General features: G+C 44.0%; 2 long non-coding RNA genes across 3 annotated transcripts; one reads left to right on the top strand and one right to left on the bottom strand.

Annotated features, from left to right (window-relative positions):
• Nucleotides 1-322: 322 nt before the first annotated feature.
• LOC130260932 (uncharacterized) lies at nucleotides 323-24,386 on the bottom strand. The gene is made up of 3 exons (XR_008841880.1): nucleotides 23,958-24,386; nucleotides 20,278-20,378; nucleotides 323-1,860 (listed from the first exon to the last, which is right to left on the bottom strand). It is a non-coding gene; the product is annotated as an uncharacterized LOC130260932 (long non-coding RNA).
• Nucleotides 1,411-10,209, top strand: LOC130260933 (uncharacterized). 2 transcript variants are annotated; one of them, XR_008841882.1, is made up of 4 exons: nucleotides 1,411-1,483; nucleotides 3,452-3,606; nucleotides 7,181-7,772; nucleotides 8,204-10,209. It is a non-coding gene; the product is annotated as an uncharacterized LOC130260933 (long non-coding RNA). The 2 variants fall into 2 exon arrangements; XR_008841881.1 differs by lacking the exon at nucleotides 7,181-7,772.
• Nucleotides 24,387-24,389: the final 3 nt, after the last annotated feature.

The raw sequence follows: 24,389 nt of genomic DNA, 5'->3' as shown, positions 1-24,389 counted from the left end.
CAGGATACTTGTCAGTTCAGCTCAATGGTCTCCAGAAAATGTACAATCAGGTTTAATAATTTAATAATTTAAAAGAGCGGCCTGTGGTTAATGAACGGGCTCAGGATCTTGACAGCTGGAGAGACAGGTGGTGGGTGGTAACACCTCTTTTGAAAGGGCCTTTGGTTTGAGGGCAGAAGGGAGTATCTCAGTTTGTAAGTGATCTATGTCATTTGGGCAGTGATGTGACTGTTGGGTTTAATATAATTTCAAGTCTCTCCAGGTAAAGAGACTTTAATGCAATTATCTCCTGGTTATGAATGAAGACATACCCGTAACACCTAAACTCCTACAATACATTTATTTTAAGACATCTTAACAGGAAAAGGGTTTTTTTCACCATAAAATACTGAGTGAAAGAAAAATAAAGAACTGTTTTACTCTTTAAAAAATGGCAAAAGAGGGTGGCCCAGCCATACTTCTCCCTGGCTGCTGGACTTCAGCAACCCCCCATGCCCAGGCAGCCCCTCAGAGCTGCCAGGGCTTCTGCAGAGCTCCAGAGGGCATGAGGAACTGCTTCCAGAATGACCCCCAGCTTTATTCCTGGATCTGCTGTGCCTGGGGAAAGGCACTCCACACCCTTCTCTGTTTACCCTGACACCACTTGTTTGAGGCTGTTTGGTTTTTTCTGCCTTGGAAGCCTGTTTTCCATGACAAGATCTGCCTGTTTCAGTGGTGACACTAATGTGCCCCCCATTTTTTAATAGTTACTGCAACATACATAGCTAATAATCACGGTGTTTATTTTAGATACCTGCTTTGGGAGAGCAAGAGTCAGTGAAACTTCTTTTACAGCTAAAAATCACTGCATGGGTTTAACAAAAGTAGAACAAAATTCAAGAGAAACTTTGCAATGTTTTCACGGGGGATGTGAGGGTTTAATTCTGTGGCTGCCACAGCTGGATTCAGTATGTGGGGCACTTCCCGCTGGGAAGGAATGAGTGAGATAGCGTAGAGTTAAAAAAATATAAGTCCTAAGCTTACTAGAAAATGAGAACTTGAGACTGTGCTAAAAGTCAACAAAAATTTCTAGAAGGTCAAAAATCTGCAAACACCAACCCTGACCCTGCAAACAGGATCACTTGGGGAGCTCTGCCCCGCTCACATCAAGGGGAGCTCACAGCTGCCTTCATCCCTTGTGTGGCTGAAGCCATGCTGACACTCAGCCTGAGAGACAGAGTCTGCCCTTTGGAAAGTGTAAAAAAGTCTTTAGAATATGTAAATCATGCAGAATTACAACTGAGAAATCCTTCATTGAGAAGGAAAGCAAACCCTCCTCTTAGCAGATCCAAAAGGCAGGATGAAGGTGATCCCTGGGAGCTGAGCACAGCCGGGACTGTGACCCCAGGGCAGGGCAGTGCTGCAGCCAGGGCTGTGCCTGCTCCCGAAGCTCAGTGATTATTTCACTGCTTCCCACTATGGCTCAAGAGTGAAGAAGTTTAAGGTAAGAAGTGAGCATCCTTTCTCCATCTCAATCTCTCTGCTTACTACAATGTTATACTTCTCACTGAAATAACTATTAAGTTCAAAGTTTTATGTTTGACTAGAAGATTTGTTTTTGTAAGAGCAGATGTAGAAGGTACCAGTATTCACACACTGGATTTGTGCCTACATTGAAAGGAACAGTCTAAGAGAACCACAGAAGAAATTTTCTGTAGCAGGTAACCAACTTCCCAGTATGCTGAATTTACATGTTTCTCTCTATACTGAAGTTACCAGAGTCCTTGTACAGTGCTTTACATGTTGAAAGGAAGGGAGTTAATTGGTGAGCCATCAAAGATTTCTGCCTGGTAAATTCACAATCATTCCAGGGCAGGATTCCTGTGGAGAGGAAAAGCAGGCATCAGTAGGATGCTAAATGATGAAAGGCTCCTATGGAGGCAGTTATATATTTACCCAAATCTCCTGTAAAAATGCAGCAATCTCCTGAAAATTATAAATCTGCTTTTCTGCAGAGGAGCCCCACGGTCAGCACTGTACATCCTCTGTACCACAAAAATGGAGAGTAACAAAGAGTGACACCTGTGCTCACGGTGTCACTGTCACCAGGGGCTGTCACCCCTGGCTTTTCCTGCACCACCTCCCTGCACAGCCAGGCTCTGCTCTCGATTCCCACACCATGCTGAAGGCAGATGTCTCGTCTGGTGCATGTCTGCTGGATTTAACTGTCCGTGTTCTGTGTACCAAATTGTCTTTATGCTATTAAGAATTGAAAGGAAATGTTTTATACTACAGGAAGGTGTGCTGTGCTAGTGATTTCAACTGGTTTTAATAACCCTTGATAATTTTTTTCTCCTGCTTTCTCCCAATTTGAAAGCTCAATTAATTTTGAGCTACAACTCTGTCTATCATTTCAACCACATGTGGCAGAGTGAGAACTCAAGCGAGATAATGGTTAATTTTTGGTATTTTCTGCTGCCTAATGACAGGTGTGCTGTCCTAAATAATTAGCTTTCAAAAAGGGATCCCCTTAACCCTTCTCTGAAAGTGGGTAGTGATCTTGGTTTTACTTCATTAAGCTCTTGACAGCTCAATGTACTCACATCTGTTACTGTTTGGTAGTTCGATTCCAAGAACACAAATCGCTTCAAGAACTGGCAACAAATTCATTCAGGCTCATGATGCAGATCAAAATCCATCTGTTTACTAATCAAAAGCCATATTTTAATCGTAGTACAGCAGTGGTGTCAGCAATATCCCAACTCAGACCTTCTCTCTGCCCTACACATGAAAGGTAGAACTCTTCTGTAAGCTGCATTTGTTTGAATTGGATGTTTAAATGCATAAAGGAGTCTGATATTTCAGCCCTTGCCTACAGGATCAATCTGCTTGCCCTGAAAAATGTTATCTGATATTTTGTACCTACAGGCTGAACCTGAAAGTCTGTTACATCAGTCACTTCTGATATGATTCTAAATTAGAACAGGAGAGGGAAACAATGTGATGAATCAAATTTTATCTTGAGTTTCCAATTATTTGTTTTATGGATTAAAATCCTTTGCCTACCCCAGCCATGATAAAGCTGACTAATGTCTATGAAAGTCCACCTGTGCTCAGGTGTTTAGGAGGGATTAATTGAGGAACTGCAGCTTCTTTGTTCCCAAAACGTGCAGAACAGCCCCTGCCATTCCTGGCCAAACCCCACAAGCTCCAGCAACACTGACAGTCACCACGGACCAGCACAGCCCCGGCTGTGCCATGGCTGCCCCGGGCAAGGAGCTGCTGCCTCGGGCCCTCCTGAGCAGGGAAGAGCAGTCTTGCCGAAGGGACAGCGGTGTGGGAGTGGCTCCTGGAGAAACTCGGCCCTCCTGGGAAGGACCAGGGAGCAGCTGGGCTGTGAGCGCTGCCCTCCGTGGGGAGGAGAACACAGATCAGCCACGGAGCGTTTCGCTGAGCAAATTTGTCCTTTGAGCTCTTGCAGGTTGTGGTGCTGGCTGGAGTTCTGCTAAAGCTACTCCGGGTGCAATGAATTGCAGCAGTGAAGCCATCAGTGATTTCCTGGCCCAGTGAAAATCCAAGATTTTGATGCTAATTATAGATTTCACCCATTATTTTCTCTACTATATGGTAAGTCAGTGAGATCCCAGTTTATTCCTACCTGGAAAGGAATGCCTAAGGGATTCCACAAGCTGGTTAACCCATGACCACTGCATTAAGGCTCCAAAACAAATGTAGCCCATTTGCTCAGGGATGACAGATTAATAAATTGTTCCACCTCATTATCCCTGTAATTCCTGATGGCATCGCTTGGAGGAAGTCTGGCAAATGGCATTGACCAAAGGTCAGAGCTCCTTTTTCAAAAACAAGATTATAAACCTTAATACAAACATAAATGATTCAGTGGATTTCTGAAAAGGCAGTAGAAGCCCTAGGTCGGGCTCAAACCATAAGTAGCAGTGTAAGAGCAGGGGAGTGGAGGCTGGAGCAGGTGTGAGCACTTCCTGACTCCTCTCACACCACAGTCCCTGTCCCTGGCTGTGCAGGTGCTGCTCCTGGGCTGCCCACAGCACCAACAGTCTCCAGGCTGCCACCCAGGGCTGGAACATCAATTCCAGATATTAGAGAGGCTGAACAGGAGCTTAGATAGAGCTCTGCAATTCCAAAGCCATGAACCAGGATGAGGACTCTCTCGAGCCAAGCTTTAAAGCAGTGCCTCATTTTAAGCTTCTTCTACGTTTTGCAATGTCCCTAATCATCTTCAAGCCTGCAGGGTCAGATTTGCAAGTTTCTGTCAACAGCTGCAAAAAGGAATAGAATATTTAAAGTAACAAAACTCATGCCTGCAGGAGTGAAGGAGAATATCATGAAAGCTATGATGAAATTATGAGACCTGGAAGCTATGAAACACAACTTTTAATATACAAAGATGAGACCAGCTACAGACATGCAGAGGTTTACATATTGATTAGTCTTGGCAGGGAAGCTCATAAAACCAGAAGGAAATAGGAGGAAAGTTGTGGCTCAAAATAATCCCTCTTGATGGTGATAGTCGTGCATTTTCTATGTAAGCATGTGTAAACTTAGTGAATAATGTGTAGAGTAGAGCAGGCTAGAGAAAACTACCTCACTAAGCAAAAATACTCCTTCTAGGAATTGTTTCTACATCTGTGGAAATTGGTGAAGATCTGCTAAACTGTAGAGTGGACAGTTTGCAAAGGATTGTGAAGAGAGCTGAGCACCACAGTGTGAACAGAGCAGCACATGGGCTTTCAGGCCAGCATTATGCTTGGAGCTACAAAAGCTTTTTGCTAAGAACAAATAAAAATCATACAAACACACAAGTCAAGACTGTCTCATATGCTAAGCCTGTCAAGGAGCACAAAATAATCTTAAACCAGCCAAAAAGCAGAGTGTGAGGAATTCCCCTTATCAATGGAAACCATATTGGTGAAGTGGGGCAGAGGTCTAGGATGCTCTGACAGGAATAAAAAAGAAACGTGAAAAAGGAGAGTTTATTTAGATAAAAAATCATTGAAAAGTTCCTGTCAGGATATAAACCAAAGCTGTTCCTTGTCATGCACATGGTGAGATCTGTGAACTCAGACAGCTGAGGCAGGAACTTTGCTCTCCCACAGTGCCCCAACAGAGCTCAGATACAGGGAATCTGCTCCTGGCTGGCTGGAACTGCCAGGGGGACTGTGGCAGCCTATTACCCAGTTATAGTCTGCTTTGCTACTATAGAATGGATGAAGTAGATAAAAAATTAAAAGTTCCTGTGAATAAGGATGCCAAGCAGAAACAAACATGAATTTTTGTTTGGCAGCAAACAGCAAACACTCTGTCACTAAAGCACCTGGCATTTAAAATGTTGATATTTGTATCTTTCTCTCTGAATATTTTAAGCAGGAAAAACTGCTCTGGAGAAAGGATTATAATAGGGAAGGAACTATAACCATCAAACTCAGCCATGTTAGAGATCAATTCATAATGTCACTTCACTGAAAAATTACTTGTATTTCACCTCTCTTTTTCCAGAGGTCTTTAATTCTCCCTCTGCAAAGGAATGTTATTTTTGCTGTTCAATTACATTTCAACCATTCTATCAGACCCAGCTCTGTATAAATGTATGGATCCTTGTTTCAGATTCCCTTGCTCAGCTTTTCCTTCATGAAGAGCTGTGTGCCAAGGTCACAACTGATTAATCTTGACCCGTGAACCTTGAAGAATAAAGTCTTACTATAAATGTATTACTCTACATAGTAAAAGCAAATGTACTCTGTATCCATGACAAATAATGAACTCATTTTTTCTGGCTTTACTCTTCAGTTGCCAATTAAGCACTTAAATACAAGATCTGTTAATTCTTTTAATAAATGATGTGCCTACAAAAGGAGTGAAATCTTTTGGCCTTTAAGCAGGTATGATGAAGGTGTCTTCTCATCAGGTATTTTAAGAATGGAAGCTTTGCCAATCTTGTGGATGCTTGAGAAGGAGTTGCCACAGCCACACTGCACCCCTGTGACATGGACAGTATTTACAAGTGGATGTGTTTAAGGCATCCAGTGATATTGTGGCAATATTTCTGTATTACTGGTACTATGAATTTTTTAGCACATATTTCTAGTATATTTGTTAGAAATTGGGCCACAAGACAGAAGCAAGTGGAATTATTTTAAATGAAAAATGTTTGCTAAAGGGATACCATTATGCAAATTCAATTATACAGTAAATAAAAACAAATAAATAAAAGCAAAATGTTGAGAGGGAACAAAAAAAGACAATATCTACATTCAGGTCAGTCTTACAAAGCACATTTCTCATTGTGTGTGCAGTTCACTGGCAGGCTCTTAGAAGAAAATGAGGTAGAGTGCAGAACAGGCCTCATAGCACTGGCACTTTTATGTTAATCAGGAAACAGCAAAATCAAAACAAATTTACCAAGCACTTCTTGTTACTGCAACCAGGCAGTCTCCAGTTGTGACAATGAAATTAGCTGTGCTCAATGGGCACTGAGGAATCGTTTCCACAGTACATTAGGGCAGGCTCACATGGGTGTTTGCAGCAGGTGACTGTATTGCTCACAGATCTGAGGCCCCATGCAAGCAAGAACATGATAAATCTATTTTTATCGTTAATCATTCATTTGGAAGCACTGACAGGCACATTAGGGACTCCTGTCTAAAATTAGTTCTGTTCATGCTGGAAGCAACCATTTATTCTATCAAGCTATTTGTATGCTTAATGTCAGAAGACTTCTGGGAGCTGTTCCTGGTTTTGTGGGAGTTTTCCCTGAAATACCGAGTTTGTTCCTGGAACGTGGCATTGCTGTTGTAATTGCCATCCTAAAGCTCTATGAATTGTATGCCATTAAGATCTCTGTTAACTGTCAGACCACAAACAAAACACAAATGCCTCTCTGGAAGCTGAGCAGTTAGAGAGGAAGATGGCTGCAGTTTGCCATCAGGAGGGTGCAGCAGCCATCCCAAAGAGAAATGCATGATCCTCCACCTGTGCCTTGTCCAGGGGCTGCCTTTGGGACCAAGGCCAGTAACAAACAACATCTCAGTAATAAACAAACATTCTGATCTGCATTCATGTTCTCTGATCAGATGCTTTAAGGGCACAGAGAAATCTCAGCCCTGTTTATGATACTGAATTACCAGTTCTAGTCATCTCTTCTGTATTTTTTTTTCTTCTAAAGGTTTTGGAGGACTCAGGAGCACATGAAACAACATTCCACATCTTAGACAAGTGCTGCTGCTGCAGCCCTGCTTGTTCCCCAGTGCCCAGGCAGCTCCCAGAACTGCCATCAGCTCTGCTCATGCCCGTAGTGCCCACACACTCAGTGGGACTTGTTTACAGAGATAAAAGGAAGTTTTTAAACCAGCAGTCAATCTATGCCTGAAGCCACCACCACCTCAGAGAACTCACAACAATCCCTCTTGTAGACACTGCAGCTCTTCCCAAGAGAACAAGTGGGAAGGTGGAACGAGTTTGGCTGTCACACAAGCCCTGAGGATGGCATGTCACTTATTCACTCTGAAGTCCGTGTGTCTGTCACCGTGACTGATCCCTCCGGCCGCTCCATTCGCAGCGATTGTTCCCGTGCTTGGGTCGCTCAGCCACTGGATGTCACTGTTAGTCTGAGCACACAAACTCAAACGGCATTTGTTTGGCATTAGAAAATGTTTAGAGACATGAAATGATGTCTTTAAACATCATCGGGATGAAACTAAGAGCACTGCAGAGGGATCATCTCTATATGCTGAAAGCATTTCTCACAAGTTGATAGTGTAAGAAGTGCCTGATTCCATAAAGGTTCTTTTCTCTCATTTGGTGACTCATTTCTGAAGCTGATAGCAGCTCGTGTGTTCTCGGTTCCACTCTCTGCTGGCAGCACGTCCGTGTCCGGGCCGTGCGGTGGTTCCCGGGATGAGCAGCCCGTGGTGCCCGGCTCCGTCTCCCTCACATGGACAGCCCGGCAATGCCCTCCAGAGCCTGCCTCAGGCACAGAGACACCCTCAGAGCTCCATTTCCCAGTCTGTTCTCCTGTTTAAAGTGTCCCGAGTCCCAGCGACACAAAGCATTCAAAACAGGAGTGTCACAATACCCTCTTGAGTTAGGAGAGGAGAAAGGGAAACTTTGATTATTTTTCTCCTAAAATCTTCAAGTATCAAATAACGAAGTACCAAAAGCTAAAATAATCTCATTTTCTTATTTGCAGGGTTAAAGCCAGAAGAGCCATTTCTCCAAAGGATTAGAAAATATGCTCTGGCCAAGTGACTGTAAGGTGTGAGCACAACCTCACAACGAGAATAATATCAGGGAACAAGTACAAGGTAATGGAGAATCCATCCTTGGAGAAGGCAAAGAGTGTAAAATGAAAAATCCAGAAAATAATAGTAATAAAAGCAATAATGATAATTAATAATCCAGCTCTAGGCTGAATGCTCCCTGTGCTGCAGAAAAGCCCCAGCAGCCAGGAAACCCCTCAGAGCAGCTCTGAGTCGGTGCCACCTCTGCCATGACACAGCTGTGAGCCACATCTGCCTGCACCTGACAAACACTGACAGGGAATAAGAACAGACCTTTCAAAGAGAAGTATTTGAAGAAAAGTCATTTGAAGCAATTTTACAAAAAAGGATGACTGATTTGGTTTACAGTTTTAAATAATTATTTAAAATAATTACATTGCTCTGAACCAATACTGTAATTTTAACACAGATATAATCACTGCAAATTACATTAAGAGCTTGTCTACAGACAAATTGCATTGCTGTGGTTATAATGGGATTGTTGAAGCTCAGCAAATCCCCAAATCCAGGTATGGCTGAAATCACAGAAAAGGAAGGGAAAGAAGTGTACCAAACCTCTCAACCTTTTTGGGCTTACATTGACATGGCTTTTTCAGTCAAAAGAACTCCTACCTAACCAAGAGGATTGAACTGGAACAAAAGCAAGTGATACACCATCCTGAAACACAGAACTGTGATGGCAGCAATGCTGAAATTTTCATACATTTGAACTTGAACAGATCTAGAGGTCTTGGGTACCGAAGCTAATGGTGAAATTCCCTCTTACTTAAGTGGGAACAGCAGAGTTTGGAGCAGTAACTACCTGTACCAGGTTCTGCCTCCAAAGCTGAAAACTAGAAATGGGAAGTGACCTAAATATTCAAAAATTACTTAGTAAGTGTTAGTGAGTCTATTTTTGAGTGGGTATCTGCAGACTCCTCAAAGAAACTTGATCACCAGAGATGAAGCCTTAGCACACAGCACCTTTTAATGGATTTCAGTTTGAGGCACATGGAACCACTAATCACTTCAGTGAAAAATTGGGTCAGAGTTAGCCCCATCTTCCCCAAAGTGCTACAGAAGTACATTTAAGTGTATATATATTTATATATAATTTTGTACTCTGATTAGAAGAGATGGCAAAGTATAGTGCTGAAATCCTTTTGGTTATTCACTAAGGGACAGCAATAAAAACACCATCCACGGGGCCTTTCTTGCCAAGTCCACTTTCAACCCTGTTCTCAATAGATAATAAAATCTGTATTTATTAGTGAGTCCAAAACCCCTCTACAATTCCTAATGCACTAGGCAGGGACAGTGCTATTTTGTACCTGTTAATTAGCAGGTGCAACATGAAGTAAGCAAATGCATTGGTATGTTATTTATGGCTGCACAGACCTGTAAATAAGAAGACTGGGATAAATAAAGGTGTATTTTTTCCCACCGATATTTCCAAACTGATTCATTGTGTTTTACCACAAGTCCATATTTGTAGTTTAAGCCAAGGCCAGTTTGTGGACGGCCCCTTGGTCAGTGCAGCTCCCTGGGCAGTGCTGGCCATGGGGCCCAGGCTGGCTGGGAGCACGAGCTGTGCTCCTGTGCTGCTCGAGCAGCAGCCCTTAGGTTCCATTTTCAGATGTTGTTCATCACTAATGCCTAAAGGTGACACGCTCACTAAACAGGCCTGCTGCAAACAATACCAGATAAGACATATTGGATTACCCAGGCCACATCTCCAAATGCCACAGAAATGAATGCCAAACGCTGTGGGGTTTGTCACTTGCAGCATGCAGCAGCCTTTCCATTATGCATTGCCTGATCCTTTGCCAGATTTCTTCAGGAAAACCAAGTGCTAGGGTGAATGGGAAGAGCTTGTCTGGAGGTCACACTGTGGGAGCTGGGAAGGAGGAGACTGCTGTTCCATTCCTCACTTGCCCTAATGCCTTACCTGGTCCTCCTTTCCTTGTTCTACCCAGATGTCACATAGTGAAGCTTCCTGCCCATGCAAATCTTACAGCTAACAATTATATCACTGTTGCTATATTTAGTAACTAATCTTAATGCTATAAGTAAATTCAGGACCCCAAAATTGATTAGTATTTCCCAGATGATAAGAACTATTAAAATTATGAGGATTGTTGCCATTCCAGGACTGCTGCAGAAATCATTTCATGCCAAGAAGGCATTCTGCAGTGGAGGAAAGCTGTTACAAATAACTGCTGTTAGGAATAATAGAGTCCTAATTCCCAGTGCAAATATGTTGGTAACAGCTCTACAGACAGTTGGGCTGGGAGAACACTGAAGGAAACCCAACTAGATTTAATTTCCCTTTGGTTTGGAATTACTCTTTACAGTGCCACTACACAAGTCCACGTGTTGGCTTTGAGCTGCCAGCTCCTCAGGGCAAGGTTTAAATTAAGTACTCTTCTGCTTTTTTCTTTCTTTTTTTAAATCAGGAAACTATTTCTATTCATTTCAAGCTTTGTAATCTGCTCCAACCTACTGTTCAAAAATAACAAACAAAAGAATACCCAAAGCTAAATGTTGACTTTACATCCCCTTTACCAGCCTCCTATTTAATCAGCCTTGTGGCATATTGGAAAACAGAGCATTTAGTTCCACTTCATTATTAGGGGGTAAAAAAAATCTCACAGTCAGGCTTAAAGCATTCAAATACCTGAAGCCATATCCTAATCTGCACAGCATATGGGTGTAAAACAGACAGGCAATTTTTGTTTCCTTGGGGCAACACTATTCATGGTGTCTGGCAGGGGCTCTCTGTGTTTCATCAGCTCTGAGCACACTGCCAGGCATGTCTACCAGGTAATGGGTATGTGGGTGTCAAGGGGGGCAACAGAGGGACTGGAGCAAGGGAAGTTGAAATTAGAAATACACAGAGCCTAACATCTAGTGTACACTGAAACCAGCACCAATCTAGCAGTGCTGTAGTGAAAGCCACCTGCAATCAAAGCAAAGGGTTTTACCCTTCATATGTCTTGCAAAGTCCTCCCTATTGCCTAGACAAGGGCCTGCCCACAGCACTATTTGGGATCACTGGTGAGGCGAGGGCCAGGAGAGAGAGGTTATTTTAACCTGGACACTTGGTTCCATTGTCTTTTCCCTCTTGGGGAGCTCTGCCTCCCTGCCGTGCGCCCCGAAGGGCCGGGGCAGATATTGCCGAGCAGGGCGGTCTGGGCTTGGATGGCCAAGGTCGCCAAGCTGCCCCGATTACCGAGGTTGCCAATCTGCCCCAATGGCCGAGGTTGCCAAGCTGCCCCGATGGCCGAGGTTGCCAAGCTGCCCCGATTGCCAATCTGCCCCGATGGCCGAGGTTGCCAAGCTGCCCCGGTGGCCGAGGTTGCCAATCTGCCCCGGTGGCCGAGGTTGCCGAGCTGCCCCGGTGGCCGAGGTTGCCAATCTGCCCCGGTGGCCGAGGTTGCCAATCTGCCCCGGTGGCCGAGGTTGCCGAGCTGCCTCGCTCCGCAGCCCTGTGCGCGCAGGGCACAGAGGCGCACGCTGGCCGCAGGGCAGCTCAGCTACACACCGAGAGCCTGATTTAAAACACAGACACGTAAGCAAGGCAGAAACCCCACCTCCGTGGGATGGCCTGCGAGGGATCCAAGGGCAGGAACGGCCCGGCGCGCTCCTCCAGCGTCACCGTGCCTGCGGCAGCTGCGGCGGGGGACGGAGCGGGAGGAGGCGGATGATGCAAGGCGCCCGCACCGCCCGGCCCGCGGCGCTCCCGGAGCCCCGGCCGCGCTCGGACCGGCACCGCGGGGCCCTGCATCCCGGAGCATCGGCATCTGCTGCTGCCCGCGCCTCCCACCCTGCACACGGTTTATCCAGCAGCTGTGAGATTTACTCCACCACCACCGGCTCTTAGGCACTTCTCTTCAGAGCTCATTACAAAGAGTAATTAAATGGTCGTAACGTCCCCAGCCTTAACCCTATTTAGTAGATAAAGTGGATAATTGAGCACTGTTAGCTCCGTTTTGCCATGGAAACTGGTGAGAGAGGCTAACACAAGGTCACAGGGCCACTGTTGAGTCAGCTCAGGATCACAGTACATCAGTTACTGTCCCCTTCATACAAAAATGCTGGGATATTTCATTGACTTTAAGGAGTTATGGATCAAAACTGCTATTCCTGCCTCATCACTGTGAAATCTAACACAGAGACATGACTTAACAAATAGAGTATTTGAGAAGTTGAAACGAGTCCTGGTCTGTTGTATTCCATCTGCCAAAGCAGACACCACCCTCTCCTTTAAGCACTCTACTGGATGTAGTATTGTCTCATATGCGTATCCTTGTACTCGTATCTACCAAATCAGTGAGATGTGACTGACCTGGTACCTGGCCAGTGAGTTTCAGGTGTCAGTACTGGTAGCTGCCCAGGTAGAACACAAGGCCCTGCCATGGTTCTGTCAGTGTGTCACTGTGACTGCAGCACAGCTCTGAGATGCTGGCCAGGCCTCTCCTGTCCCCTGAGAGCACCTTCCCCGTGCTGACCGTGAGTCACGGGGCTGCTGCTGAACCTCTGCATCCTGCAGGCTATAAATAGCTCCATTCCTATAAACTATTATCTCACTTTCACCCAGGCCATTTGCCTCATTCTGAAATGTTGATCTTGCCCTAACTGCCAGCCTAAAGGTGGAATGCCATTTTCAGCCTATGAGAAGCTTCAAGATATAAATTTTAAAATACTCCCCTTTCCTTTATTTTTTTTAATACCCTAGTACTTATGCAAGATGCTTCAAAAGGAAGACCTCTACGTATTTACAACATATGAATAAAACTGACAATTTTTCTCTACTTACATGTCTCAACCTGGTATCTAGGGAGTGGAAAAGACTTCAAAAATTTTTGGCTTTGCTCCTATGGCAGACCAGTAAGGCTTGAGAAGAGACCACGTGCACTGCCTCCAGAGAGCCACTATGGACAATGACTGAGCCAACAAACAGGATCATTTGAACAACAACCTCACTGGGCCATTCCATCTCCTAAATCCTGACCTTCAAAGCTTTCTCAGAAAATCCATTATTATACCCACACCACATAATCACAATAAATTTTGAATTTTATACTTCCATTTAAAGCTATGGAAAATTTGTGACAGATGTCAGAGTAGGAAAAGCAGACCCATCAAATAATGTGTAAATAATGAAGAGCATCTTGCATAACCCACTGAGGTGAAAAACCTTTAAAGGGCAAATGCCTTTACTGAATGTTGAATCAGTGTGAAAAGCAGAATTTGAAAACAATCCTTACTTCTAAAGTTCTTGATGAGAACTAAGTGGAGTGTTATTTCCTGCCAAGTAATTCAGGTATAATCAGGTCTGTTCCTCCTGTGCCATGATCCCAGTACCAGACACGGGCTAACACTCCCTAAATGGGATCAGTACTGCAGCGCAGTGTGGAAGCTAAATAACCTTGTGTGGACAGACTCACTGCCCACAGACAGCACAGCTCTGCTCTGAACCATGGAGAAAGCCCTGGAAAAGAATGACACTGAGAATCCAAAAGATTTGGACAGCTTTACTGCTTAAAAACCATCCCCAAACCACCCAACCCAAAGTACTGAAAGCGAAGTCCCGAGCAGCCCAAGCTCTCTGGAGACATGGGAAGCAGCTGGAGCTGCCCAGGACTGGGCTGGCAGTGTGGTGATGCTCCCTGTCCCCGTGGCAGAGCCGCCCTCTCGCTGGGCTCCAGGGCAGTGTCATTGCTAATTGGATGCTGAGTGATGGATCTGGCCACCTGGCACCCTGTCTGGCTCCCAGCTCACGATCAACTCACTTGGCAGACTGAGTGGGGAACTGGCCACCTGGCTACTGTGGGGGCCACAGACTGCTGAGCCCATCACTGCCCTGCTCAGACATTCTGTCATTGGGAGCACCAACAGCAACTTCTCTCTTCTGCTGTGGTCACCTCTCCCATCACAACTGCTGTGCTCACCATGAGACCCTCCTCTCCTTCCCTCTGTCTGCCACAACGGATAAACACAGAATCCTGCCTTCATTGATAAATGGGAATAAAATGAGCTACTTGCTTTCTCTCCAATTTCTTTGAATTATTCCAAATCCCCTACCCTCACTCCATCCTGTCTTGCTTCTCACCATCATTCTCAATACTCTAGATTAAAACATGTATTGGCTGTTGAGTTGCACAACAATTTTTTGAATGGTGCAATTTGTTGAGTATTTTTCTAATTAGTAAAAATACTGATAAATTAAGAATAACACCAAAACAATGAACTGGACAAAAATGCTGTGAAATCATACTCATGCCTGAAGGCAAGATTCTCCACTTGCACTGTACCCTATTCTATTATTAGCATTTGCAAAATTGTAGTGAGAAAGGCCACAATTTTGATTTTACTTTTTTTTTTTTACATTAGTTTCACATATATGTAAATTACTCCACAAGAAGCAAGACAATTGAAAATGAAAAATGAAGTGCACAAAAATAAATCAGTACAAATGTAGAGTGCTGTTGGTATCACTCAGTGAAACAACCCAGACTCCATGAAAATTAATTTTACTACAAGATCTTAAAGGACTTACAAGTCTTTACATTTTCTTCTCCATTTCCAACATACCATAAGGAGGTTCCACAGTGGTTTTAATCTGGTCTGGGGACACAGTAAGTAGCTGATGTCAAGCTCTTACACCCATTACAAATGATCTGAAGAGAATGTACTTCACTAATGAAATCTTTGCACAGAAATGTGACCCCTGGCTGGACCTGGGCTGTGTTCATTTGTGTTACTTCCTTCTTTAAACCAGAGATTCATTTTTACCTTGAAGGACCTGCTCCAAGTGAATTTGGAGTGGGGGGGGGGCTTATGGAAGCTTATGGAAGGAGGAAGAAGGCATTTTAGATATTAAAGCAAGCATGAATGTTAAACTAATCAAGTTGCTGTCTTCACATTATTTTTAACCTTTTTTCAGCTGGACAACTGATTTTCCTGCATCCATGCTGGAGGAGATTTCAGGAAACTCTTACTGTTTTTTAGAGAGCTCTTAGCAGCATGAGTATCATCTCTGACTACCCCTGAGCAGCCTTTACTGTCCTTTACCTGGTGAGCCCCTACCAATCAAATTACTGACAATCTTCACACAAATTTATGGGTGAGTCAGGAACACATATGCCAAACCACCAGCAGCACTGAAGGAACTTCCCTGCCCTCCAGAAGCCTGTTTCCACAGAGCAGCATCACTCCCCTCTGCAGTCACCACTGCAGTTGTCTCTCAGGCCACTGCAATGCTCCCTTGGGACATGGGGACAAAAGGCAATGCCATGTACCAGCCTCTTAGTGCACTTGCTGACCTCCTGCCTTTCCAACACCTTCCTTATGGACTACAGAGCCCTCAGTGTTCAAGCTGACACTAGAAAGGTTCCTGCTTGCTTATTTGACCCCACTTCTCCATCCTGGCTTCACAGCCATGCTCAGCTCCACTTTGCTCCCCCTTGTCCCAGAGCTCACATAAACACTGGATGGCTGATATTAAGAAAAGAAAAAATTGAGTCATTCTAGTTGATTTTCAGTTTCAGTCGGACTACAAGAGGCTCCCTTGTGCTCCCTGACACTGTATCCAAACTTGAATTACCAAGTTATTAGGTAACAGCTCACTGGCACAGGCTCCTGTCTGCCTGCTGGGAGGGCTCTGCTCTCTCTGAGCTCAGTGCTTTCCGTTTCCTGACTGGTGATGCATCCCCCATCAAGGACCCACATTATTTTAAAATCTTCAGTGGGTAATGGGCTGCTGAACATGTATGATTGCCATTTCCAAGTGTGACATTTAGCACTGCTGGTGTTTTATTTTCCCCATCTTAGGTGTCAGTAGAACACTTGTTGCTGTTTGCTAACAGGTTTTGAAGACTTCCAACTGGGGACAAGGCTGATGGAAGTTCTCGGGCAAGGGATTTATTGCACCTGGCATTATCTTAGGAGAGTGTGTGCCCTCTCTCTGTTACAGCAGTCCCTGCTGACATTGACCCCAACTGGAGATGAATGCTTGTAAGCAACTCAATTTTAGTGTCCTGTAAAACACTTTTTCCTTAACTGATCTGGCAGCCCCAGAATAGCTCTGTGCACCCTAATTAATACAGTTTTGTAAGTAATGACAGCTAATACTACCAAAGTCTGTTCCTCAAATTAACTCACCTCATTATAATGTACACATTATGCATAGCAGGACTACTTGATGACAACTATTTCAGCCAACCCAAAGACATTGTATTCTATGAGAACTAGAATGATCCCTAGCTGTCCTCTACTTCCCTGTATTCAGATTTTAATAGTCTTTTTTTTAGATGACTACATAGATATCATAGCACTGAGCACTTTTTAAAACCTAAAATAGACTACATTAGCTTAAAATTCTAGGTAGTAAAGAAACTCGAGAGGAGAGAAACATAATTAACTTGGAGCATGGAAAGATTCCCTTGTGGGAAAACCACCCTGAATTAAAAAAGGTGGTTTGTACAAAGCACCTAATGGTGAACCCAGAACCTGGCAGTTACACGCTCTGAAGGCTGATCTCTCAGGCTGAAGGTGCAAATGCTTTTGGTTTATTTTCCCTGGAGAATTTGTTTTTAGCCATTTGAAACATAGTTGATTTCTTGGTTATTAAAATGCAATCATCACCTTTTTCAGTGTTTGGTCTTTTCCTGTCAAGAAAATGAAAATAAAAGCTGTGTTGCTGAAATTGCCTACAGGTATCTCTATGCATTCAAAGAATGCTTCTGAAAGCTCTGCTGGCAAACAGAGAACCCTGAAAATAAAAGGTGAAGGTCTTCTGAGCAGACAAAGTAGGAGATGGAGTTTTCCACAAACAAGCCCATTTTTATTCCTCATAACTTACTTTTTCTCTTCAACTCAAAACAGTAACTCTTAGCCTAATTTCTTCCTGCTTCTGCAACAGAAGCTCTGTGATCTATGGAACTGCACACCCACACTGCAGAACCGAGCTCCTCCCCTGGCACTCACCAGCACTGGACATGCCTGCTCCTACACATGCACAGGTGGCACAAAGGCAAATTTTTCAGAGCTGTCTGTTGAGGTATTACAGCTGAAAATTTTACAGTCCAGACTCCCACAGTAGTTATTACTGTCTTACCATAATTCAATTGCTTTCTAACAGCCTTACCTAACTCCATTATTCTGGCAGATTGTCAATCAGTTGCCCTTCCCAACACTGTCTGGTTTGGTTAAATTACAGTTACATTGGCAACTTAAAGAAAACAAAGGGTATTTATTTCAGCTGTGTTATGTACCATCAGGCTGATTAATTCTAAATCCTGAGAAAAAAGGAAATATTGCTATGGAAGAAAACAACTTTGCAAACTCAAGCTCCTTATTTATGCAGTTCTTGGTTTTTAAGGACAGGTCAGCATCTCTGGCTGCATTACATCCCTCTCCATGAGTCCTTAAAAGAGGAAAATTGGTTGGTTGGTAGGTTTTTGAAAAATCACAGAGTAGCTCTGCAAATACCACATATCAGAAGACTGTACAGATCAGATATGTTAGAGTTCATATCAAAAAATCTGCTTTATCAGTGTGTCCAAAATGTTACGAGATACTTTGTATTGTCTTGTGCATAAGATGACAAAATTGTTCTAATCCAATCTCTCCTCCTCAGACCCTGCTTAATAATGAAGAAGATGCCATAGGAGATAAAGCAGTGAATACAGATAATGCAATGAAGCCTGAAAACGGGGACAGAGAAAACTCTCCAGGCCAAATGGAAATCTACTGGGACTCTAAATGAAGAAAGGGGAGTTCATTCCTATGTTTTTAAGAATTAGTAAATCATTCTCAATCAGAAATCCTTCTCAATTTCAAATACAGATTATCATTATTTATTAACACCATTTCTAACCAAGGATAACTCCATTGATTAAAATGAGAACTGAAAAACTGAACTTCAGAACTGTAATTTTATAATTCAAGTCTGACATCTTGTTCCTGATTAGAGTTGTGGATCACTCCTGGCTAAGTAAGAGGGAGTACTGGTATAAAATGAAGGGTAAATACTGTGAAGATCATGTTCTGTCATCTTCAGAGCCCACTCTGCCCCATGTCTCTCCCAGTCATAGAAAATGTATTGAACTATGAAACTATTCACTAAAACATTCTATTACATAACTCCAATCTCCTTACAGTGCAGCTCTAACTGGCACCAGTGGAAGTCTTGCCTGCAAACTCTTTTATGTCACAGTTGGATGCTGATTTTTTACCTTGAGGTAAAGTTCTATTCCCTTTTTCATAGAGAGCTCTTAAAACCTCACAACTCAGTATTTTATCAATTTTTTAGATAATACACATCAGTTTAATCAGTTTAATGAAATTGTTTAGAATTTCCTATTTGGAATGAATACAGAAAATCCAGCTGAGAGTCAGGGACAATTGATCCATTCTGAAGCAATTTTAATTAAGTGCATTTTTTAACCTGGTAAAAACTGTCACATCCTAAAACGTATCTTTTTCTAATTATATGTATAGACATAATAAGGTCGCTGAGGGCACTAAATGATGCTTAGAACAAATAACAGAAGTTCACCAAATCTCAGAGAGAGCTTTTCAGCCAGCAGACTCTGGAGACATATCCACTGTTCTCTATAAACACTGCAGACCAGTTGGATGATTAATTCCATCACAGTCACCAAGAGCTTCACCACTGGTTTGGGAAAAGATTTTTTCCAATACTTGATAATATTACTTTTATGGTGACATTTACTGAAGCATGAATACAAACAGACCTCATAAACATGAATGAATAATACTGGCATTGGAAATGTTTTAACAAGTAGGCAACAGACATGAAATTATTTACTTCAAAGAAGAGGAGTTCCTGAGAGGACAAAGCACAGGACATCACAGTGTATCAGTGTTAAGAATCTGTAACTTTTCCAAAAATGGACAGATATTCCTTCTTCCTTCCCTTCCCTCCCTCTTGGGACTTACAGTGGCACCCAGAGGGGACTGAGTGCAGCAGTGTTCCTGTTCATGCAGGGCTGAAGGAACCCTTTCACTGCCTCTGTCCTTTGCAGCTCCCAAAGCTGCACTCCCTGGGCAGCAGCTGCAGCCCCTCAGAGCCACAGTGAGCTCTGTCCCACACCATGTCTTGTCTTTGCTGTCTGACAAAGGTTTTGTATCCCAGGTTCTTTCTTCCACTGACAATTTTCAGTACATTTACTAGAAAATATCTACTGCAACAGGTGATGTCTCTAAGTAGCCTTCTTTCAGAACCATTTAAGATAATATTCATTACAGCTCTCCAGAGAGAAGCCAGTGGTAAAAAGGCAAACTAAGGTTCCTGCTTCCTGGTGCCATGTGCCATGAGGAGCAGCCCTGCAGTATTTCATCATCAGCCAACACCACACTGAATCACAGCATCACTAACATGTGTAATTGCTTGCAGAAAGGTTCAGTTTAAGAATGTGTCAAACATATAATTTGATCAGGGCGTGTGAGTATCCATGCATGGTTGTTGGTGGTGCATTCTTACAGCCTTGAATCACACACACCTACCTCCTTCTTGTAGGGAAGCTGCAATAGTCTGGTAGAAAGAAACCTGCACTAGCCTTTTAGAAGTTGATGGGGCTCTCAGCACACATCTATTTGAACCTCTCAGCCCTCTAGTTAGACTAGTAATATTCATGATGTTGCTGAGAAACAAGAGTTTCTAACCTAACAGACAATTTTCATTTTCTGATAATAACAGATATTCTAAAAGGTAAAAAGTAAAGCATTTGTATGGCATTTACATTTCTGAATAGCTCTATTTGTTGTAAAATGTTGCTGTTTTTAATGGGGGGATATACTATCAGTTTATTAAAGCAGGTGCAGGTTTGTCAGCTAACAGATTGTACTTTAGGAAAAGAGAATTCATTTTGCTGTAAGAGGAAGTATTTCTGCTCAGGATTATATTGCTTGTTTAGAAGACATGTAAGGATAAAAGTCATCTTCCTGGTAGGTACTGACCAGGCTCCCTACATACCTCAGCCTGTAGCTGCAAATCTCCGGGCAGCATCTGCATAACTTCAGCAGCAAAGTCCATCCCAGCAGCTCCCCGGGCCGGGGGGGCTCCGCCCGCCGCACCTGCGGACACGGACAGAGAGGGGTGTGACACCGCGACACGGACAGAGAGGGGTGTGACACCGCGACAAGGACAGAGAGGGGTGTGACATCGCGACACGGCACGACGTGAGCGCGGCAACTGCAATCCTGCCTTCGGCACAGCCCCAGCTGCACTCCCTGCGTGACCTTTCCCATTTCCCACATCTCTAAAGGAATCCCATTATCAATAATATCCCTCTCCAGTATTCACGGATTGACTGAATAAAGATAATTTGTCCCATAAAGTTGTGTTTGGAATGCTGCAGCACCCACGGAGCAGGGGCCACACTTCCCTGACGTTTTACAGTATCTTGAACAACAGGTTGGTGCTGTAAAAGCAGAATTTAAAGAGCAAGTTTGAGTGGGCAGGGATGCTGAGGTACAGCAAGGCTTGTGCTAGAGTCCATGAAACTGCTGAATTGCAGCTGGACTGCAGCTGTGCAGCACATCTGGGAGAGCCAGGAGTGATGTATCCGATCCCAAATACCTGCACAGACCTTTGCAGCAGTTTCCTATGCAAATCAGGTACCAATACACAAATTATCCTGGTTAGCTACGAGAGCCTATGATGACCTAATCTGCATGTTCAGCTGCAGCATTAGCATGAGAACCATGTGCAGCTTCTGCAGGCAAAAGAGCATGCCCCAATTAGATTAATAGGTGGATGCTTTATTATCTCTGCACTACTTTACCTTTTAACTGGAATGTGCATGTTACTGGTCTTCACTATAACTCAGAAAAACATTTTGAAGATATAAGAAATAATCCACTAAAAATACTGAATAAAAGTTCTTAAGTAAGCATATTTATCCTTACAATTCTCATAAATTTTAAAATTCTGGGAATAGAAAACATCTTGTTTGACAACAAATATCTGCAATTAATACTCCTATGTTAAAAATTTCAACAAGGTTATTATAGGCAACACTTACTTTCACAGTCTCACAGAGAAAGGATATTTTTAACATCCTACTCACTGTATGGGGACAGAGAAGGTGAGGCCAAGCAGGCATCAATTACAACCTCCCAAAACCATGGAGGGACCAGCAGATAAGCTGGGACTAGCAAGGGAGCCCAGGCCCATGGCTGCACCTCCAGGGTGAGCAGTCAGGTTTGGGTAAGGGCCTGTCAGGGGACACCAGTGCAGACAGAACTGATAAGGGCTGAAATGCTACTTGCACCTGGACTTTCATCCTTTGGCTCTAGGAAAAGAACTAACACGTGAGTTTAGAGAAGGAACCATGTGAAAACAGTATCATCATGGACTATCAAACTATTGAATCAAGATACAGAAACACATCATCATCAACAGCTGCATAAACTCTTTATGAGCTCTATGTGATCAGCAGTTCAGGTGAGATGCAGAACAGAATAAAAACAGGCATGGCCACTTTTAGCAGTAAAACAGGAACACTTGCTGAAAAATTAATTTTAATTTCCTTCATACTAAATTATAAAAGGGGCTCACTTCAGTGAAAAATTTTACTGCAACAAGGGAAGACTTTGCACAAGGCCAAGGTTCCCCATACAGGAACCTCAGAGACAGGATTTGTTTCTTATTTTTAATGCTATTGAGAATGCCATGTAGAGTGGGACACAGAGATTGCCCTCTTCCTTATGTTTATAATGTAGAGGAAAGGCCACATGAGTACTGAGAGTGGGATTTCTAAAACTTTTGCACCTCTAAAAACAATAAAGTGGAATATTTGCAGTTCTAGAGTCTTGCTTGAACCACAGTGTTCACTATTCACTAGTGAACAAAAAGAAGAAAAAATGCTCATTTCTTGTGATTTATCCCAGTGACAAGGTTAATGACACAGGTAGGCATGCCCATTGACTCATTAAATTGAATTGCAAGACACAGCTAGAAGTTAATTTCCTTTGGTATGTGCTTAGGCACCTTGTAATGACAGTATTTGTGTCACTGGAATTCAGTCCCAACCCAAAACTGCACTGATCTTTCAGTCCAAATCTGTGGAGGCACTTCCATGGGACTCTTTCTGTTCCAGAGCTCAGTGGCTGGAACAGCTCACACCTTTTGTAGGTCAGGCACCGCGACGGACGTGAAATGTGTACAGGAGCAGTGGCACAGTCACTGCAGGTGCTTTGCTACACAAATCTGCACACCTGCAGAATATTAATGACAACTTTCATTCAGAGGCAACATATGAATTATCAATGAATCCAGTTCCCGTGTTTAGCAGGAAGTGTGTGGCAAGGGCTGATGGAACGTTTGGAATCACAATCTTGGCTGTAGTAGCTATTGCTGTGTGTGCCACCCCAGACAGCTTCTCCCCTGGAGAAGCCTGGCTCACACTGCAGCAGAGCTGTGCAAGCTGCAAATACCACCTTTAGAAATATTCTGAGGGAAAAAAACTGAGGCTGAGATGAGAAGGAGCTATGCAATTTGGATCTGCCTGTCCCCACTGAGGCACAGGGTCTGTGTTTGCTATTAGCAAGGTACATGGTGGCAATCAAGGAAATTATCCAGAAAAATGGGCTCTGAGACTCCTCATGGTTCAGACATGCTAGCAGCTGGGACTCCTTTCCATTCTAGTATTAAGCAATGATATTACAAGGAAGGCCAGGTGTAAAAGGAGAATAAAATACCAGGGTCCTAAAAATTTCTGGCACATTCATTATTCCCTGCGAACCAGATTTAATTTTTTTGGGTAGATGCTAATTATCACTTGAATCCACACCCCAAAATACTTGAAATATTAGAATTTTGACGCTGTCAAAGCAGTTTTACCTGCTTTGCAAGTAGATGGAAGTGAAGCCAAGGCAATTTGGGCAATCATTTGAGTCTCCCCCTAAATTTCAGTCCCCTGTGTTTCCTATGTTGTCTATGAAATAACACTGACGAGTGCACGGAATTTGCTGTATAAAATAAAAAAGGGTGAGGGGCCAAGGCCCAGCACAGGCAAGGCTGACACCAGCATCCTCAGGTGCTCTGGGTACAAACACAGAGATCCATTATGTAACTGCTACATTAGTAATCTTCACTGCTACTCGCAGGAGTAACAGATAAGACTGCATAGCTTTTGATTACGAAATTTTCAGTGTCCCTTGAAGTTTCTTTCTGTTTTTGCTGTCTAGATAATTTTCCTCACGGAATTACCTCTTCCCTTGGGTCAGCATTTCAGAGAGCTGCATGGCCGCACTCTCACTGCGCTGGAGGTGGCTGTGGTCACTGCACCTGGGGCTGCAGGGCTCTGGACTCTGGGCCAGCAGCAGGTTCTCGCCAGCACAGCTGCAGTGCTCCCCGAGCTGGGCTGTGCCCTGCTGTCCCTGACACCGCGACCACTGGGGATCACAGCAGTCAGAGCAAACTGAGGGCAGAACCCGGCTGGACAGAGCTGCTTGGCTGTGCCAAGGCTCTGCTGTCACCCCGTGCCAGCACATGGGGTAAAGCAGCAGTGGTCTGTGCCTCAGTTTACCATCAGGAATGACCATTTTGAGATACTAAACAAAGGACATTTTGAGATGTAGCTGACTGGGCTTTGTAGATTATGTGAGCATTCAGTTCCCAGTGTAAAGTGCGAGTGTTTCTATACTGACCCTGTGGGATATGCACAGCGGAGACCCCAGAGCTCCCGTGACACGGAGGTGACGGACACAAAAGGTGGGAACGTTTCTCTCAACTCTAGTGTCTCCAGATGTGCGGGACACGGTCACTCCCTAAAACAGAGCTGTCCTGGGAAGGGATTCCTGGGCAGGGACACTCGGAATGCACGACAGCGCCCAGTGCCTGCGGGAGGCCGGGGGCGATGTGGTGTATCCGCAGTGTGGTCTTTCCGGTGCCACTGCTGCTGTGCTCGCCCTCAGCGGTGTGTGCCCGTACCCGCGGTGTGTGCCCGGTAAGCGGCCGGTACTCCGCTTCTCCCGGTGTCCCCGGGCCGCCCCTCAGGCTGGCGGCCGCGCAGTGCACGCCGGGAAGCGCGCGCAGCACGCCGGGACACGCACCCCGCGCCTCGGCCGCCCAAGATGGCG

The sequence above is a fragment of the Oenanthe melanoleuca genome, chromosome 19, assembly GCF_029582105.1.
Source record: "Oenanthe melanoleuca isolate GR-GAL-2019-014 chromosome 19, OMel1.0, whole genome shotgun sequence".
Classification (NCBI taxonomy): Eukaryota; Metazoa; Chordata; class Aves; order Passeriformes; family Muscicapidae; genus Oenanthe; species Oenanthe melanoleuca.
Note: the sequence above shows the minus strand (reverse complement) of the source record. Positions and strands in the feature narration are given on the sequence as shown.